Genomic DNA, 18,177 nt, shown 5'->3' on the forward strand with positions numbered 1-18,177 from the left:
ACGAAGCATATCTTCAAGAATTTGGATCACTCTCTCAGATTGACCATCGGTTTGCAGATGGAATGTGGTACTAAAATTCAACTTTGTACCCAATGCTTCTTGCAATTTCTTCCAAAATTGCGACGTAAACCACGAATATCTATCCAAAATAATAGAAGTAGGCATTCCGTGCAATCTAACAATTTCAGCAATGTACAATTCAGCTAGTTTATCAAGTGAATAATCGCTACATACCAGAGTGAAATGAGTCGATTTTGTCAATCTATCAAAAAAGACCCAAACGACATCTTTCTTCTTCGGATTCAGAGGTAACCCCGATAAGAAATCCATCGTAACTCTTTCCCATTTCCACTCAGGTATAGTCACAAGTTGAACTAAAACTAAAGTCACTTGATGTTCGACTTTCACTTGTTAACAAATCAAACATCTCGATACAAACTATGAAATGTCTCTTTTCATGCCTGACCACCAATACAATTTCTTCAAATCATTATACATCTTTGTACTTCAAGGATGAACAGCTAACAACCGTTATGTACCTCATGAAGAATTTTTTGAATTAGTTCAATATCTCTCAGTACACAAATCCTACCATAGAACCTCAAACAATCATCGAATCCAATCTGATATTCTAAATCACTATTCGATTCGCATTGAACTCTTTTAGCTTACAACTCATTATCACCTTTCTGAGCATCACAAAGTTGCTGAAGAAATACTGGTCTAGCTTTCAAATTGGCCAAAATCGATCCATCATCAGATAAAGTTCACCGCATATTCATCACCCTTAAAGCAAACAAAGTCTTTCTACTTAAAGCTTCTGCGACTACATTCGCTTTCCCCAGGTGATAGTCGATTACTAATTCATAATCTTTCAACAACTCGAGCCATCCCTGTTGTCATAAATTCAAATCTTTCTGAGTCATCAAATACTTTAAACCCTTGTGATCAGTTAACTTCTCACCGAATAAATGATGTCTCTAAATTTTTAATGCAAACACAATAGTGGCCAACTCTAAATCATGCGTTGGATAATTTTTTTCATGCGGTTTCAACTGTCTCGAGGCATAAGCTATCACTTTACCCTCTTGCATCAACACACAATCAAGGCTGTTCAATAACGCGTCGTTGAAAATCACAAACTCTTTCTCTGATTCATGTTGCACTAGTATCGATGCCTCAGTCAACAACGCTTTCAATTGTTCAAAACTCTTTTTACATTTCTCAGACCAATCGAATTTCACATCTTTTTGTAACAATCTGGTTATAGGTGTAGCAGTCATCGAAAATCCCTTAACAAAACATCGATAATATCTAGCCAAACCTAAAAAGCTTCTAACTTCCGTTACATTTCTCAGTGTTTCCAATCAACAATTGTTGAAATCTTTCTCGGATCAACCCATATACCTTTCGTTGAAACAATGTGTCCCAAAAATCCAGCTTATCGGAGCCAAAACTCACTTTTGCTGAATTTAGCAAAAAATTTCTTATCTCTCAAAGTCCGCAATACGATTATTAAATGTTCAACATGATCAGACTCATCTTGGGAATAAATCAGGATGTCATCAATAAATATAATCACAAACTTTTCTAAATATGTTCAGAAAATTTGATTCATCAAGTCCATAAAAACTGCAGGAGCATTTGTTAATCCAAAAGGCATAACAAGAAATTCATAATGCCCGTACCTCGTTCTGAATGCGATTTTTGGCACATCCGAGTCTTCAACTCTCAACTGGTAATAGCCTAATCTCAAGTCTATCTTCGAGAACACTATTGCCCCTTTCAACTGATTGAACAAATCATCAATTCTTGCTAAAGGATACTTGTTCTTTATTGTAACCTTGTTAAGCTGACGATAATCTATACAAAGTCTCATGGATCCATCTTTCTTCTTGACAAATAACACTGGTGCACACTAGGGCGAAAAACTCGATTATCTGTCAACTCATGCAACTGAGACTTCAATTCTTTCAATTTGGTTGGAGCCATTCTATACGGAGCTATCGATATCGGTAAAGTTCTCGGTACTAAATCAATAGTGAACTCAACCTCTCTGATTGGTGGTAATCCAGGCAACTCTTTCGGAAACACATCTAGGTATTCACAAACTACAGGCACATGTTCGATCTTCAATTCAGACACTTTTGTATTCAGTACATACACAAGATAAGCTGCACAACCCTTTCTCACATATCTCTGAGCCGACATCGATGAAATCACAATAGGCAACTCACCCGGCTCGTTCGGTTCAATATAAAAAATTTCATTATTTTGACATTTCAATTCAATAATCTTTTGTCTACAATTCACTACAACATTATGTAGAGTCAACCAATCCATTCAAGAATTACATCAAATTTATCAAACGATAAAAGCATTAAGTCAGCCGAAAAATAGTGGCCTCGAATCACTAAAGGACAATTCATGCAAATTTTATCAATTAGAATATATTTGCCTAAGGGGTTCGACACTTTAATCACATATTCAGTAGACTCAATAGGAAAATTCTTACTAGATACAAAATTCATTCAAATATAAGAATGAGTCATTCCAGGATCAATTAATGCAACTACATTAGTATTATAGAGAGAAATTGTACTAGTGATAACATCAAGGGATAATGCATTTTCGCTAGTGCAAATAGTGTAGGTTATGGCAGGTGCTCAGACCTTTGATCTCGCAGTTAACTCTTTCGTTGCACTCTGCTACTGCTCTCATTTCCAGTATTTCTCAGTGGCCTCCCTCTAGTGGCAATGTTGCTCGGTTTTTACTTTGAAAATTATCTTTCTCAGCCATTTTAGGGCAATCTCGAATGAAGTGATCTGGGGAGCCACATTTAAACCAATCTCGGTTATTCATTTTGCATCCACCGAGATGTCGTCTACCACAGTGTTGACATTCAGGTCTATTAGACCTTGCATTTCCAACACACACTATTGACATAGTTTGGGCCTTAGAACCTGAATATTGCTTCCCACGATCTCTATTGGGATACCCAGTTGAAACATTCGATCGAGTATACAAATCCTTCAATTTCTTTGACGAAAATTGAAATGGCTTATTTATCAGCCTTTTTCTCGAGTCTCTAGCCTTAAACTCATCTTTTCTCTTTTCTTTGCTCAACTTTTCGGCTTTGCAAGCTCAATCAACTAGCACAACAAATTCTTTCAACTCTAAAATTCCCACTAACAGTCTGATATCCTCATTCAACCTATCTTCAAATCTCTTGTACATGATGGCCTCAGTGGAAACACATTCCTGAGCATACTTACCAAGCCTAACAAACTCTTGCTCATATTCAGTCACGGACATACGGCCCTATTTTGAGCTTTAAAAACTCTTTGTGTTTCTGATCAATAAACCGTTGACTAATATATTTCTTGCTGAACTCATTTGAAAGAATTCCTAGGTAACTCTTTTCTCGGTATTACGGATACAAGATTATTTCACCACTGATATGCCGAGTCCCTTAGAAGTGATATAGCACATTTTATGCACTCCTCCGGTGTGCAAGAAAGCTCATCAAATACTCTGATAGAGTTCTCAAGCCAAAACTCTGCTCTCTCGGGATCATCATCAACATTAGCTTTAAATGCTTCAGTCCCTTGTTTTCAAATCTTATCAACTGGAGGTTTGTTCATTCTTATTGGGGAGCTACGGGAATCGGTTGGGGATTAGGTGGGGGTGGAGGATGTTGGGCAGCTGGATTTGTTCGAACAAACTCGGCAAACCACTCGTTCATCCTTTAGAAGAAGGCTTCCCTAGCCTCTCATCCTTGACTAACCATTATTAGTCTACTTTTAGATGGCATTATCCCTTGAGCAGGAGACGACACATTACTTTCAACATCATCAGCTACCTCTCGGTTGGGATCCATTAACTATACAAAAACAGAATTTATATTTTCAGGAGTCGTCACACTATCACAATTTATATATATCATATACAGCTAGACTCTCTCACACACTACGTTAGTCGAGAATCTACTAAACTGTAGCTCTGATACCACTAAATGTAACATCCCTTACCCATATTCAATGCCAGAACAACATACGAGGCATTACCAGACTTACATCGCATGCAAACATACAAATTGAGTCATAAATTTGTATCCAAATAAAAACCATTTGCATTAAATCATAAAGTCCCTAATACGAGCCTATAAGCCCCAAAACATGCTTTGGAAGTGGTTCGGGACTAAATTGATAACTCAGGAAATTTTAGCTATGAACAAGGGTCACACACCCGTGTAGTTTGGGACACGCCCGTGTGGGCAGTCGTGTGGTCACACACGCCCGTGTCCCTAACCCGTGTAACTCTCTGTTTTGTAAAGCATGAACAAATTGAAGTCACACGGCCAAATCACACGATCGTGTGCTAGGCCATGTGGTTAATTTAATTTTCATAAAATAAGTGCAGACTTTACACGGTCGGGACACATACCCGTGCTTGAGGTCGTGTCCCTCATACGGCTGAGACATACGCTCGTGTTTCTGCCCGTGTGCTCAATTCTGAGTATTCTATTCCTCAACATTAAGGTGCAGGGGACACACGGCTGAAATACATGCCCGTGGGGCAAGTTGTGTGCCAGACACAGCCTAGACACACGCCCATGTGTCTACCCGTGTGGATAAAATAAAGGCTATTTACCAAGCCATTTGTCACCCTGATTTGCACATACACACCTACAATCTTAATGGCATAAATCATGTATATTTAGGCAACCAAAATATCCACAAACAAGGCCAAATCATGTCAATTCATTATCCACACTCAACAATTTACAACATCCTATTTTGCCAAACCAAATCATACCAAACTCAGATTCTATAAGTTCCAATATGGCTACCAATAACATGCATAATTTTTACTTAGTTTTACTAGCATACTAATAAGCTAATCTTAACCATTAAGCCACATTCAACCATTTACCAAGCATTTATAAACCACACTACACAAGAGATAATTGCACATGCATGCATATATGTATATATATAAGCTTATAACCAATTCAACCAAAATGAGCCAAGTTATATGGCCAAATACCACATCAAGCCTTTGACAATTACAAGCCAATACATTTGGCCAAATTCATAACGACGCATATAACAAAATGACTAAGTCCCTATAAATGCCATATTCTCAAAATATTTAAAATCATCGATACCCAAAATAACAGTTTGATAGTGTGATACGAACTCCGATCATCTCCAACCCGAGCTAGCTTGGTGACACTATAAAACATCGAAAATAAAACGGAGTAAGCTATATAGCTTAGTAAGCTCGTATGAAAGAAATAAGCTAACCTTACCATACATTAACATGCAAGTAATTTAACATAAGATAATGCAATTTACCAAAATCTCATGATCATAATTCACTTCCATCACAACTTACCTTAAAATTGTTATTTCACGAATTAATAATCATAAGCTTTAAGTACATACCTATACCATCTCGAGCCATTAACCGGCCTACTCACACAAGCTGTTAGTCAAGACGTAGCTTCATGGTGCTGCTCACACAAGCTGTCAAGTAACTGCAACATATGTCGGTATACTCAGCCACCGATAGGACGTATAGGACCAGCACTTAGATCACATAACATAAAACCCTAGTGACATGTCACTTGTATCCTAATCTATTTCTACGGTTTAATTGTGATTTCTCGCTTGCCAAAACCTCGTCGAACGTGTCCGTAGAGTCATTTACACAATTCATGAAGTATCAAAGCATTTAAAATACAATTATAATAAAGTTTATTTAACATATGAACTTACCTCAGTTACAAAAAGGCAAAGGATCTACTCGTCAATTAATTTTTTTCCCCCGATCTATACCCAAACTTTGTTTTTCTTGATCTATAATACCATATTTAACTTATTTAATCATCACATTATTCAATTCAGCCCCAAAACACATTATGGAAAAATTTACATTTTTGCCCCTAACTTTTCAACATTTTACAATTTAGTCCCTAGGCTTGCAAAATAAATTTCATTCAATTTCTTCACACCCAAGCCTAGTCGAACCTTTTTCATCCTCATGACAGCCCACATTGTCCATTTATTCACATTTTACCACACATTTTAGAACATTTTACAAATAGGTCCCTTTTTTGACATTTTCATCAAAAATCACTTTGTAAATGTTGTTTATCTAACATCAGGTACACATTTTCTACCATAAAACATCAAAATACACACATATTCATCATGGATCAAATTTTAGACTTTAATCCTTCTTCAAATTAGTCCCTTAAAAGGCTAGATTAGGTTAAGAAAACTTCAAAAACATAGAAATCATTAAAAATAGGGTAAGAACGGACTTACAATCGAGCTTGAAAGTGGCCAAAACCCTAGCTATGGACTCCCTTGAAAATTTGGCTATGTGTATGAAGATGAATAAAAATTTTGACTTTATTTTGGCTTATTAAATCATTTAATTACTATTTTACCAAAATACCCTTAATGCAAAACTTTGGAAATTCACCTAACCATGTCCATTTTTGTCCACTAAGAAGTATAATGGTCTAATTACCATTAATGGTCAAATTACCATTAATGCAAAAATTTGAGTGAATTTCCAAAGTTTTGCATTAATGGTCTAATCGCAATTTATTAATGGTCTAATTACCATTAATGGTCTAATTACCATTAATGGAACTCAAGTTTATAAGCCACTGGCCCTATTCTCTCGATAATCTCGTACGGCCCAATAAATTGCGAACTCAATTTCCCTTTGCGACCAAATCGAAGAATCTTCTTCCACGGTAATACTTTCAGAGACACTCTATCACCAATTTAAAATTCAATATCTTTACTTTTCAAATCTGTATATGATTTCTATTGAACTAAAGTTGCTTTTAAACTATCACTAATTACTTTCACTTTCTCTTTAGTCTCTCTGATCAAATCGACCCCAAAAATCTTTTTCTCACTAAGCTCGGTCCAATACAACGGAGTTCGGCATTTACGAACATATAAAGCTTCGTACGGTGCCATATTTATGCTCGACTGATAACTATTATTATACGCAAATTCAACCAATGGTAAATATTTTTCCCAGTTGCCCTCAAACTTTAGAACACAGCAACGAAGCAAATCTTCGAGAATCTGAATCATTCTCTCAGATTGATCATCAAATCTAAGGATGAAATGCAGTACTAAAATACAACCATGTACCCAAAGCCTATTGCAATTTCTTCCAAAAATCATGATGTAAACTGCAAATCTCTATCTGAAATAATAGAAACTAGCATCTCATGCAATCTAACAATCTCAAATATGTACAATTCAGCTAATCAATCAGGTGAAAAGTTTGTACGTACCGGAATGAAATGTGCATATTTCGTTAAATGATCAACAACAACCCAAATAGCATCTTTCTTTTTCAAAGATAGGGGTAACCCTGATACGAAATCCATCATAACTTTTTCCCATTTCCACTCAGGTATCATTACTGGCTGTAGTAGTCCCGAAGGTACTTGAATTTCAGCTTTAACCTGTTGACAAACCAAGCATCTCGACAGAAATTCTGAAATGTCACGTTTCATACCCGACCACCAGTATATCTATTTCAAATCACTGTACATCTTAGTAATCCCTAGATGAACAGATAATCATCCATTGTGTGCGTCGTTTAGAATTTTTTGTATCAGCTCAGAATTCCTTGATACACAGACTCTACCATGGAATAGCAAACAATAAACAGATCTGATTTGATACTTTGAATCATTAGTCGACTTCCACTGCACTCTTTTAGCTTGCAATTCATAGTCACATTTTTTAGCTTCATTGTAACATCCCAGTTTAGACCCTAGTCAGAATAGTGGTTTCAGAACCACAAATTCGGGTCAAAAAAATTTTTAATATTATTTTCTGTGCTTATAAATGTGAATTGATATCTTTGAAAATTTCGTGTGAAAATTCCATCGTTTGTGTGTCAAATTTTGAAAAAAAGACTTAATCGCGTAAATCGTAAAAGTGACTAGCTATTTGTTAAAGTGCTAAATTTGTAACGCCCATATTTTTGGGTTTTCTGTGTCTCTGTGAATTTTTTTTAAATTTGTGTGTGTTCTGGTTGGTTAAAATATATATTTTAGTAGGTTAGTGGGCCTTTGGAAGGCCCAAACTTAAGTTAAATCTGTGGTAGTCTTCAAAATTTTAATTTTATGAACAGGTGATACAATTGGCGTTTGGGCTTTTAAGAGTAAAGGGGTAAAAGATGTCACAAAAAGGAGTGTGGTGTAGTGGCAAGGTGGCGCCACTTAGGGGACAAGGAAGTGACGCCATAGAGGAAGCAAGGGGTCGAAGGTTCAAGTCTTGGCTCTTGCAATACGTTTTGGTTTTTCTTTTCAATAAATCTGGAAGCAAGTAGGTGCACTTTAAAGTTTAATGTGTTGGATTTATGACACAAATGAGTTGATGGCTTAGTGGTGGTGGCGTGAGTTGGCATATGAGAGGACTTTGGTTCGAATCTCTTGGCACGCAAAGGTTGATTATTTTGCTATGTTGGGACGGCAAGAGTTGGTGTTGGTTTTAAACTCTGGTGATGGAGGGATCCCACATCGGGAAGCTAACATAAGAGTAGATGGAGAGCTAGCTTTAAATAGAGCAAACCATGAGGAGAGTAGGCATACCCTTCTTGGCTGATCCCTTTCGCTTTGTGACGAGCTCGTTTGGGTTGGGTGTCAGCTAAGAGTGTTTGGAGCGCAGATTAACTGTAGTCTCCTAACAAGTGTGTATTTCTCATTACTCTAGCAGTAGGATGGCTATTTCGGGCCGCGATGGGCTGAAATGGCCCATATGGTCCCAATGGGTCCGTAGGCCCAAGTGGATAAGTTGTAGAATTACTAAAATACCCCTGTAAGGTAGGACTACTGATTTACCCCTGGAGGGTAAAATGACTATTTTGCCTGTCGTGCGTAAATGACTAACTTGTGTGATGATTGGGTTAGTTGACGTGGATTTATGTTAGTTATCGTTAATTCCTAAGTATAATGTGTTAGTGATCGATTATAGGATTATCGCGTAGGAGATATCGTCATCAATCGTCATCAACCAGGTGTGTAAACGACAACCTCCCTTAGACTGAATCGGTAAAAGTCAAAATACCGAAACGTTGGTATTTTGTGAACTCGCGAGCATGCGAGCACTCGTGAGACAGTTGTTAATGAATATGGTGCATTTGGATGATTAGAGTGCAGAGTGTGCATTTTCATTCACAACAGTATTTTTGGTCTTAATGGGCCAAAAACGGGCCAATGGGCCAAAGGGCCTACTTTGGTAAAAAGACGAGGTAAGTACTTCTGATTACTTGGTAAACGTTAGAATAAGCATGAAACCTTAGCAATAGGTAATAATTACTTAAATACCCTTATGCATGCAAAATTACGATTTTACCCTTAGGGTTATTTTTTTCTGAAAAGCATGATGTTCTGTTTCTGTATACGTATGCCATGACATATTATTTGTACTGCATGGGACATGGGTTTATATTGATGGAGGAAGCGTTTTGGCAGCCTCGCTGCAATCTGGTGGCGTCGCCACATATATCTGTTCTGGTGACTTCGTCACAATATTTGGCAGCCTCGCTACAATCTGGTGGCTTTGCCAAATATATATATAAATATTTGTTCTGGTGGCCTAGCCACAATATTCATATCTGGTGACTTCGTCACAATATCCGCGACCTCATTTGCAATTTACGTGGTGTGTAGCGGTTGGGTGGGTCGAGTAGTCTCCCACATGGTGTAAAGCTGGTACGGGGGTGTTATGGATGGCTCTGGGTTGGGATTTCTGCATTCATGATATATTTGTTCTGTATCTACTATGGGCCTATGGGTTTCATTCTGATTTCTATACTGGGCTAAGGCCCAGATAAGTCTGACTCGAGGTTTGATCTGCTTTGGGCTATGGTTGGGTTATGTTACACATCGAGTTTACCAAACGCACCCTTATTTTCATCTCTGCAGAAATCTCCAACCATAGTGGGCTTGGAGCGTGAGGATTCGAGTGGCCACATCATCTCAAAGTTGGTTTTCTAAGTTAGTTTATTTTATTATTTTTATATTACGATTTAGTTTTGGGTTCTAAGTTGTAATAAGGCCGTTATTTAAATTTCTTTTTTCCGCTATGGTTTTATTTTCTGATTATATTTATACTATGTCGAAACTACTATTGTTAGGCTGCCCGGGTTTTCAAATTAATGAATGTTTCCAAGACTCAACAAGCACAACAAATGGATATCCTAAAGATTGATAAACCGGCTTTTCATTCAACCGCTGTTTTTACGAAGACCACCCCAATAACTTTAACCAACAAATGCATACTAAGTCGTAAGTCCATGTGACACGTCAGATCTGGCCATAACGTTTGGGCTAGGTTTGGGGTGTTATATTTAGTGGTATCAGAGCCAAGTTGCAACAACTCAGTTGTGAAACGGGTCTAAAAATGGGAGTTTGTAGAGAAACACTGAATAAAGGTTTTCGAAAATCATTTTTTGGAACTTGATTATAAATTTTTTTCGAGAATGTTTCCAATATTTTCTCTTTACAAATAGATGATTTTAAAGATTAAAATCAGTTTTCTAAAATTAGGTTTTTTAGAAGGTTGCACATCGAATCTCCGGCCCAAGTCTATATGTTTTCTGAGCCTTTCTGATTATTTCTGAAATATCTGTTATATGCTTGTACAAAACCTTGTCATGGTACTTTAGTTAGGGTAACACTGGAACTATAGAAACTCTGATAAGTAGACTGAGACTATAGCTAGGCTACCGCAAAAGGAAACAAACTCAAACTCTGAATTACTATTATTCATAAGACATCTGTAATAAATACTAAATATTAAACTGATTCATAAAATTCTTAATCAGATAAGACGAAATGAGTACACGAGCAGCTTGTAGAAGAGGCCGTGGACGTGGCCGAGGTAATGCTCAGCTTGAATCTTCTTCTTCAGGACATGTACCGGCATCAGATGCACCGGTACCACTGGAAACAGAGGTAGAGTCTCATGATCGAGGTGCCGGGGACGATGCTCTATCCCAGGCAATGCTCCGAGTTTTGGAAAGGGTTGCTGGGGCAAGTACAGGAAACGAAATTCGGGGGTCTATTTTTGAGCGGCTCCAGGCCAATAGAGTAGAGATATTTAGGGGCGTATCTGGTGTAGCTCCGAATGTGGCTGAGTATTGGTTAGAAGCCACAGCGGATTATGGATGATCTGGACTGCTTTGTGGAGCAGAAGCTAAAAAGAGCCATATCGTTACTCATGGATGAGGTTTATCAGTGGTGGCTCACGAGAGATGGAACTCCTGCTGACAGTGTGACTTGGGAGCTGTTTAAGATAGCCTTCAAAAGAAAGTATGTTGGGGCTAGTTACGTGGATGCTCGTCGGAAAGAATTTTTGAACCTGGTCCAAGAGAGTAAGTCAGTGGCTGAGTATGAGTCTGAGTTTCTAAGACTAAGCCGATATGCTTCTAGGATTGTCGCTACAGAGTATGAGCGTAGTGTACGCTTTGAGGATGGTCTGAGAGATGAACTTAGGGTGCTGATTACTCTGCAGAGGGAGCGTAACTTCACTGCTTTAGTGGTGAAAGCTAAGATAGCTGAGGGAGTGAAGCATATAGAAAGATAGAATCGTGAGAAAGATTGGAACCGTTTTAAGAGAGTTTCAGGACTTTCAGGTGGTATGAACAGGAATGTTAAAAGAGCAAGGGTAATGGAGCCAGTTCGAGTAGTACCGATGAATGCTGTTAGATCGCGGGGTTGTAGGAATTGTGGGAAGATGCATACGGGAGAGTGTCGGAAACGTTCTAGAAATTTTTTTCGATGCGAATCTATGGAGCATAGGGTTAAGGATTGTCCCCAGGAACCAGATCAGGTTCAAGTTTTAGAGTAGAGGGTCGCTCAACCAGTGAGGGGTGGACCACAGTTTTCGAGAGGACGTGGGCAAGGCAAAGGTGGTAATGGAAATGGTCGAGGAAGAGGAGCACCTGGCAGGGGTGCTGGATTTGCTAAGGCTCGTCAGCTGGCATTGGTGTATGCAGCTCATCGCCGAGAGGAGGGTGATGCACCTGACATCATAACTGGTACGTTTTCGATTTCTAGCATGTCATACACTGCGTTGATAGATGTTGGATCTACCCATTTATATGTTGCATATGCGATATCTGGGTCGCTGGGTGTGCGCTCTGAGGAGACCGTGAGTGGGGTATCTATACTAAGTCCTTTAGTTCATTCGGTTAGGATAGATAAACTGTATAGAGATGTACCTATAGAAACTCAAGGAAAAGTTTTCTCTGGAGATCTGATGGAGCTACCTTTAGGAGAATTCGATCTCATTTTGGGAATGGATTGGCTTGTTAAGCATAGGGCTGCTCTGGATTGTGCTGCTAAGCGAATAATGATAAAGACCACAAAGAATGAGGAGGTTTTGGTGATAGACGAGCGTAAGGATTATCTGTCTAATGTGGTGTCGGCATTGAGAGCCAAGAAGTGGATTCAAAAGGGATGTGAGGCTTATTTGGCATTTGTAAGCCAATCGAAAACTGAGGATCTGAAAGTGGATAAAGTTAGAACCGTCAAGGATTTTCAAGATGTTTTTCCACAGCAGCTTCTGGGTTTGCCCCTGGACCGAGAGGTTGAGTTTGGAATCTACTTGTTGCCTGGAACGGCACTAGTGTCCATTGCACCTTATAGGATGGCACCGAAGGAGTTAGTGGAGCTGAAAGCCCAAATTCAAGAGTTATTGGATAGAGGCTTCATTAGACCAAGTGTGTCTCCATGGGGAGCACCAGTGTTGTTCGTAAAGAAGAAAGATGGGTCAATGCGGATGTGCATCGATTATCAGCAGTTGAACAAACTGATGATTAAGAACAAGTACCTACTGCCGAGAATCAATGATTTATTCGACCAACTTAGAGGAGCTTCAGTATTTTCCAAGATTGACCTTCGATCTGGGTATCATCAGTTGAGGGTTAAGGAGGTAGATAGTCACAAGACGACATTCAGAACTCGGTATGGTCACTATGAGTTCTTAGTTATGCCATTTGGGTTGACGAACGCACCTGCGGCATTTATGGATCTGATGAATCGAGTGTTCCAGCCATACTTGAATCGATTCGTGGTCGTCTTTATCGATGATATTCTGGTTTATTCTGAAACCGAGGACAAGCATGATGAGCATCTTCGATTGTCTTTGCAAGTCTTTGAGGAGAAGGAGCTTTATCCGAAATTCAGTAAGTGTGAGTTCTGGTTGAGAGAGGTAACTTTCTTGGGGCATGTTGTCTCTGCTAAAGGGATCAAGGTGGACCCTCGAAAGATTGAAGCGATTCTGGAATGGAAGCCACCGAGGTCAGTGTCGAAAATTTGAAGTTTTCTAGGTTTAGTTGGGTACTATAGAAGGTTTGTGGAAGGATTTTCTGTGATGGCAGTGCCTTTGACAAAGCTTATAAGGAAAGGAGTACCGTTTGTTTGGACTGAGAGATAACAGGAGTCTTTTGAGAAGCTGAAGAAAGTTTAGACCGAGGCACCTATACTGATTCAGCCGGAGTCTGGAAAAGATTTTACCGTATGCAGTGATGCATCACATGTAGGGTTGGGCTGTGTGCTGATGCAAGAGGGTAAAGTGGTTGCTTATGCATCGCGACAGCTTAAACCACATGAAGTTAACTATCCTACTCATGATCTGGAGTTGGCAGCGATAATCTTTGCACTTAAGATTTGGAGACATTATGTAATATCCTGAATTAGGGCTTAATCGGAATAGTGGTTTTGTGACCACAAATCCGAGATAGAAATAATTATTTTACAATGATTTTGATGTTTATGATATGATTGCATGATTGTATGAAAATTTCGTGATGAAATTCTATGCCTAAAGTGCTTAAATTGAAAGTAGGGACTAAATCGAATAAGTTGCAAAACTTGCATTCTAGAAGTTTTTAGTATGAAATTGTTTTGGAATATTAATGAGGAGGTCTTAAATAGAAATTTGACCAATTTTAAGTTCATGGACAAAATTAGGACATGGAAGGAATTTTTGGAAAGTTTAGTAGTAAGGGTATTTTGGTCATTTAGTTATTAAAATGAATTAAAAACAAAATTAAAAGCCAATTTTTGTCCATCTTCTTCATTAGGCCAAAATTTCAAGGGTTCTCCATAGCTAGGGTTTGTTTCAAGCTTCCAAGCTCCATAGTAAGTGATTCCAAGCCCCGTTTTTAATGTTCTTTACGTTTTGGAATCCTTAAGCTCGATTAAGCTTATGCTAGCAATAATTCAACCTAGGGTTTATATTTGGAAAAATACCCATAGGTGAAATTTGTGTATTTTGATGTTTTATGATAGAATATGGGGTTTTAAATTATATTAGACAACTTGTGCTACTCGGTTTTAGTGAAAACGAGTAAAAGGGCTTAATCGGCAAAAATACCTAATAGTCACAAGTATATGTTAGAGAGAAAATTGATGTTGCCATAGAAGGAAAAGTGATCAGCATGTTATAAAACATATAAGGAATAAAGTTTAATTCCACGAGCCTAGGGCAAAAGTGTAATTATGCAAAAGTTTAGGGGCAAAAGTGTAATTTTTTAAAGTTCAGATTAAATGTTTGTTTTGATAAATGTATGTATTAAATAAGATTAATTTGGTATTATAGATCAAGAAAAACACGATTCAAGTCGTGATCAAGGAAAAGAAAAGATTGTGGACTAAATTGCAAAATCTTTATATTTTGGTACCAAGGTAAGTTCATGTGTAAATAATGTAGCATAATTGTTATTTTTAAGTTATTGATGTTAATTATATGATACGCTGATTTTTAATCGTGAAATATTATGCTTTGTGTTTAATGTTGAGTAATATGCAAATTATGTTTACTACTTGATAAATATGAATTGCTACCGAGTATCAGTTCCGATATTCCATGGAAGACGGCAATGTGAGATCGAGGAAAAAAGCCCATTTGAACCTTAGGAATAGATTAGGATACAAGTGACATGTCACTAGGATGGTTGAGCATCCGAACTCGTTGAGTTGAGTCCGAGTTCACTTATGGATGCGAATGCCCGAACTCGTTGAGTTGAGTCCGAGTTCATTTATGGATGCGAACACCCGAGCTCGTTGAGTTGAGTCCGAGTTCACTTAGGGGCGGGTTACATGATTTCTTGATTACATATGTGGCACTTATGTGCAAATTATCCATGTATCCGAGTTATATTCCGATGTGTTCAACGGGTGAAATTTCTAGTGAAATGGAAGAACACTTAAGATGCAAGCGATGTTTTGGTAAGTGTTGTGAAATGGACACTTTGGACAGGTATGTTCTTAACCCTCGGGTTGAAAATAGATACAACAACGATAAGGTGGTAAGATGATGAATGATGTTTAAAGATGTGATATATGTTTTGGTGGTACCATGCTAAAGTTGTTTGGTATATTTGTATTGTTATGTTACTTGTTATTTACATATGAACTTACTAAGCATTTATGCTTACTCCTTCCTTTTCATTCACTCGTAGTTTTGAACAAGCCATTTCGAGAATCGGACGGGTCAAAGGTTCGATCACACTATCCAAAGGACTTTTATCTTGGTAAATGGCTTGTACAACTACTTAAGTATGGCATGTATAGCAATATACCTATTTTGTGTAAATAATTTTATGATATGGCCATGTTTGGTTGAGAAAATGTTTGACATTGATAAGTCATGGTGATGGCTAATTTAGATCATGTTTGATATCATGGAAGTTTAACAGTTATCTAGTTCATAAAATTCATGGAAAGATGAAACTTGCCTTAAAATGAATATTGCTGCAGCAATGACATGAATTTGAAAATCACTAAAAATAGTATAAATAGAACTAAATGATGAGTAAGTTATGAAATTGAATCTTAATGAGTCTATTTTCATATGGATTGAACAAAACAGAATATATATTATATTTTATGAGATATTTAAACTTTTACGAAATAGGGCCGAGTGATTTGGATCCCTATTCGACTTTAAAAATTCATAATAAATTTTAATAAAATAATTAGAAGTTGTTATTTATATTTACAGATTCCTTATTGAGTCTAGTTTTAATAGAAGCAAACCTCATAATCATTGAAATTTTTATAGAGATATATCTGATTCGTAATACACAGAGGTCAGAGCAGTCAAACCATGAAACAGGGGATACTTTAATTAATAAACTGTACTAATTGGCCCAATAAAAAATTCTAGAAAAAAATTAGTAAATAGATATATGAGTCTAGATTCAGGGAAAATTTACGGATTTTGATTTTGAGATTTGTAACTCGAGATATGATTTTTCTTGTAACTGTGATGCGAGTAGCTAGAAAGCTGTGAATGTAGAAACAAATGATTTGACGTTCTTAAATTGATAAATTATGTTCGGTAACCCCTCAAGCTCGACTCCGGTATCTATGTTACGTCGGTATCGTTTGGATCCTTCACATATAATTTCACCGACAGAAATTGAACTGCGACCGGATATGACTTATGAAGAAGAACCGATTAAGATTTTAGCTCGAGAAGTCAAACAACTAAGAAATAAAAGTGTTGCACTTGTGAAAGTGTTGTGGCAAAAGCATGGGGTAGAAGAGACTACATGGGAACCTGAAGAAACTATGAGAAACCAATACCCACACTGTTATTTGGTAAGATTTTCGAGGACGAAAATCCTTAAAAAGGGGAGAGTTGTAATATCCTGAATTAGGGCTTAATCAGAATAGTGGTTTCGTGACCACAAATCCGAGATAGAAATAATTATTTTACAATGATTTTGATGTTTATGATATGATTGCATGATTGTGTGAAAATTTCGTGATGAAATTCTATGCCTAAAGTGCTTAAATTGAAAGTAGGGACTAAATCGAATAAGTTGCAAAACTTGCATTCTAGAAGTTTTTAGTATGAAATTGTTTTGGAATATTAATGAGGTCTTAAATAGCAATTTGACCAATTTTAAGTTCATGGACAAAATTAGGACATGGAAGGAATTTTTGGAAAGTTTAGTAGTAAGGGTATTTTGGTCATTTAGTTATTAAAATGAATTAAAAACAAAATTAAAAGCCAATTTTTGTCCATCTTCTCCATTAGGCCGAAATTTCAAGGGTTCTCCATAGGTAGGGTTTGTTTCAAGCTTCCAAGCTCCATAGTAAGTGATTCCAAGCCCCGTTTTTAATGTTCTTTACGTTTTTGGAATCCCGGAAGCTCGATTAAGCTTATGCTAGCAATAATTCAACCTAGGGTTTATATTTGGAAAAATACCCATAGGTGAAATTTGTGTATTTTGATGTTTTATGATAGAATATGGGGTTTTAAATTATGTTATACAACTTGTGCTACTTGGTTTTTAGTGGAAACGAGTAAAATGGCTTAATTGGCAAAAATACCTAATAGTCACAAGTATATGTTAGAGAGAGAATTTGATGTTGCCATAGAAGGGAAAAGTGATCAGCATGTTATAAAACATAAGAATAAGGAATAAAGTTTAATTCCAGAGCCTAGGGCAAAAGTGTAATTATGCAAAAGTTTAGGGCAAAAGTGTAATTTTTAAAGTTCATATTAAATGCTGTTTTGATAAATGTATGTATTAAAGAAGATTAATTTGGTATTATAGATCAAGAAAAACGAGATTCAAGTCGTGATCGAGGAAAAGAAAAGATTGTGGACTAAATTGCAAAATCTTTATATTTTGGTACCAAGGTAAGTTCATGTGTAAATAATGTAGCATAATTGTTATTTTTAAGTTATTGATGTTAATTATATGATACGCTGATTTTTAATCGTGAAATATTATGCTTTGTGTTTAATGTTGAGTAATATGCAAATTATGTTTACTACTTAATAAATATGAATTGCTACCGAGTATCGGTTCCGATATTCCATGGAAGACGGCAATGTGAGATCAAGGAAAAAAGCCCGTTTGAACCTTAGGAATAGATTAGGATACAAGTGACATGTCTCTAGGATGGTTGAGCATCCGAACTCGTTGAGTTGAGTCCGAGTTCGTGAGATGTAACTAGGCATCCGAACTCGTTGAGTTGAGTCCGAGTTCATTTGTGGATGCGAACACCCGAGCTCGTTGAGTTGAGTCCGAGTTCACTTAGGGGCGGGTTACATGATTTCTTGATTACATATGTGGCACTTATCTGCAAATTAT

This window comes from Gossypium arboreum, chromosome 6 (genome assembly GCF_025698485.1).
Source record: "Gossypium arboreum isolate Shixiya-1 chromosome 6, ASM2569848v2, whole genome shotgun sequence".
NCBI lineage: Eukaryota > Viridiplantae > Streptophyta > Magnoliopsida > Malvales > Malvaceae > Gossypium > Gossypium arboreum.